The following is a 3,571-nucleotide window of genomic DNA, read 5'->3' on the forward strand; positions in this document are numbered from 1 at the left end:
AAAAAAAACACAAAAAAAAAAAAAAAAAAAAAAGTAAACAAATCGTTTAAAAAAAAAAAAAGAAAGAATATAGAGAGGCCAGCAGGGGGTGCAGTGGTTAAGTTGCTGGACTCCCAAATGGCGCACTATGGTTGAGTCCTTAACTGAGCAGCTTGAAACTCACATCAGGCACATGTATATGTGTGCCCAAAATTCTGAGAGGAGAATGAAGGAGAAGGGACTGTGAAGTGGTTATTCCCCTAGTAGGGATGATTTTTTGCTTTCTGTCTGTCTCTACAGCTAGCACACGCATCCTAGAACAAAAAACCTCTCTAATGAAAATAAGGGGGCTGGGACCAGCAGTTAGCGTAATGGCTATGTCGCTGGACTCCCACGTGGTCGACCGCGGTTCGAGTCCCGGACCCGGTGGCTTGAACTCACGCCGGGGACCCGGGCCCAAGATCCCGAGAATCCCGAGAGGAGAGTGGAGAAGGGATTGCGGCGTGGCCATCCCCCCTGGGGGGTGATTTCCTGCTTTCTATCTCTCTGTCTCTCTCTGTCTGTCTGGCAAGTGCACGCGCCCTATAGCAAAAACCTCTCCAAAAAATAAAAATAAAAAAATAAAAAAAATAAGGGGGCTGGCAGGTGGCATCGTGTTTAAGGTGCTGGACTTCCACATGGCTGACCAAAGTTCAAGTCCTGGACCTGGTGGCTTGCTTTCCCACTTTCTCGCTCTGTGTCTTACTCAAACAAACAAACAGAAACAAAACAATAATGATATATAAAATAAAGGAAATAGTTCTTTAAAAAAATAAGAAAGTTCAAGGGCCAACAGATAGCATAGCACTCATATCAATGGATTCCCACATGGCCACCCACATCTGAAGTCCCAGACCCAGTGGTTTGATAATCATGCTGGGCATGTGTGCACACGTGCTCAAAATCCAGAAAGAATGAAGGAGGAACTGCGACATGGCCATCTCTCCTGGGAGATCATTTCTCACTTTCCTTCTCATTGGGTCTCTCTCTCTCCCCGACAACTGTATGTGCCCTAGGTGGGGTGGGGGTGGGGAGATGATTTCTCACTTTCCCTCTCACTGTCTCCGTCTCTGTCTCTCTCCAATGAGCGCAACATGCCCTAAGGCAAAAAAAAAAAAAAAAACCTCTAATCACTGAATCTAATCAGAAAGAAGGAACTTAAGAAATCACTTTCTCTCTCTGGTGAGTGCATATGCCCTATAGCAAATTAAAAATAATATAATAAGGTTAAATAAAATGGGATAAATCATCCTTTTTAAAGAATTATTTTACTGAACTTTATTATTTATTTATTTTGACCAGAGAGGGACAGAGTAAGACAAAGAGAAAGGAAGCTGGTGGGTCCAGGACTTGAACTGCAGTCAACCATGTGGGAGTCCAGGGCTTTTAATCACCATGCCAGCCCTGAATAAATAATTCTTAAAAAAAAAAAAAAAATTCATATAGGTGACCAAACAGAATAAAGAATCAATTAAGATAAACACAAAAGGATTGAAATTATCCTAAGGAAAAGAAAAACAGTTAAATGAATAACGAAAATGTGCTTCCAGTTTATCTACCTTTTAAGAAGTCTTAAAAGTTTTTTAGACAGAATTTATATAGTTTAGGAAGTTGGAGGACATAAAGATTGCTATAGGGCCAGCAGGTGATGTGGTTGTTAAGGTGGCTGGACTCTCACATGGCTGAATGCAGTTTGAGTCCCAGACCTGGCAGCTTGCTTTCCTACTTTCCTTCTCGCTCTTTCTTTGTCTCTATCTCTGGTCAAGGGCCACAGATGGTGTAATGGTTACATGGCTGGACTTCCCCACATGGCCAACAGTTCAAGTCACATACCTGGTGGCTTGAAATTCATGCTGGACATATGTGCATGGGTACCCAAGATCTGGAGAGGAGAATGGAGAAGGGATTCTGGTGTGGCCATCCCCCCACAGGGGTGACGTTTCATCTTCCTCACTGTCTCTGTCTCTCTCCTTGGTGAGTGCACACACTCTAAGGCAAAACCTCTAAAAACAAACATACCGCCTGCCTCTCCAGAGGATTACTAGAAAGAATTAAATAAAGATACAACGAACTTGGGTCAGCCAGAATTCAAGGTAGCTAGATCCTAAATGGCTAAAAATGAGGTGGATTTCCCAGACCCTGCACTGCACAAACCATTGCAAGGTGAGTCGGCAGGTGGCATGGATGCTAAGGCGCTGGATCCCACATGCCTACCTGCCAGCTTCAAGCCCTATACCAAGTGGCTTGAAAAATCACACCAGGCACATATGCGTGCTCAAATTACCAAGAAAACATTTATTTATTTATTTAGTTAGTTTGTGTGTAATTTAACCAGAGAGAGAAAAAGTGATAAAGCAAGCCACCAGGTCCAGGTCTCGAACCATGGTCACCCATGTGGGAGCCTAGCGCCCTTAACCACCCTGCCACCTGCCGTCTCCCCCAGCGAGGTTTCTAAAAGGGACCCCCCCCATGTCATAGTGGTTAGGGCACTGGACACTCCCACATGGCTGACCACGGTTCAAGTCCCAGACCTAGTGGTTTGCTTTCTCACTTTCTCTCTCTCTCTCTGGTCAAATAAAAATAAAAGTACAAATAAAATTAAAAAGGCTCTCTGATGGATGCCTGCCTAGGGAAGAATGGGAGACGGTAAGCACAAGAGTCCAGACCCAGCAGCTGTTCCAGACTCTCCCTCCCCTTGTATGCGGGGACAGAAGTGACTGCTTTTTCCTATTTTCTCAAATCCTTCCGGAAGGCCTGGGGTGAGCCACTCCAACAAAAATCAACGGGTCATTGTGCCCCAGGGCTTACAGGACACGTCCTACTTCCTGTCCCTGGGGCAGTATCTTTTGTGATGCATTTAAGCCTCCTTATCTTTGCTAAAGAGCCCGGTTCTGCGGAAACACACCTCCCTTTCCATCACCCCTCACCCTCCCTTCCAGATACCCCACTTTTGGGGACGCGATCAATGAAAGAACTAGTTGCACTACATTCCAAACCTGTCTCTTATTATCAAAAGCAAATGCAATAACCCCGAGAAAAGCCGGCGACACACATTCTGGCTTGGAAATAAACCGCATTCACCAGGATTTCCACACTCAGTTATTTCCGTCCACACGTGAAGAGGCCCCAGAGGGTAAACGAACCTCCCGCAACGTCATCTGTGGACCGTGTAGGTCATGAAAACACCACGTGGGCTTAGGATACAGAAAAGACGAGCAAAAAGGGGGCGTCTTGGTGAACCGGACAAAGAGGGGTGACACTGGGGAAGGAAGGGGGGAGCCCGAATTCAGAGATTAACGCGGCCGCTGCCAGAGCGAGGCTGGGCAGGGCGATCCAGATCCTGCTTCCCACGAAGGGGGCCCTGCACAGGGAGCAGGGACTAGGCACCCACAGACCCTCCTGCACGACCCCGCAGGCCGAGTGGGGCCCCCCGGGGCCCGGCCCGTCCCCCCGCACGACCCGGGGACACGCGGCTGCGGGCTCCGAGCTGCCCCGAGAGGGCACCGGGCCGGGTCTCCGCGCAGCGTCGGGGCAGGAGCCCCGGGGTCCCCCC

The 3,571-nt window shown here is 47.7% G+C and overlaps 1 protein-coding gene across 1 annotated transcript in view; it reads right to left on the bottom strand.

The window, feature by feature from the left end:
• LOC114004433 (zinc finger protein 791-like) overlaps nt 1-3,571 on the bottom strand; it is an 11,649-nt gene that overhangs the window by 7,800 nt on the left and 278 nt on the right.

Source organism: Tupaia chinensis, unplaced genomic scaffold (assembly GCF_000334495.1).
Source record: "Tupaia chinensis unplaced genomic scaffold, TupChi_1.0 Scaffold000201_2, whole genome shotgun sequence".
Taxonomy (NCBI): domain Eukaryota; kingdom Metazoa; phylum Chordata; class Mammalia; order Scandentia; family Tupaiidae; genus Tupaia; species Tupaia belangeri.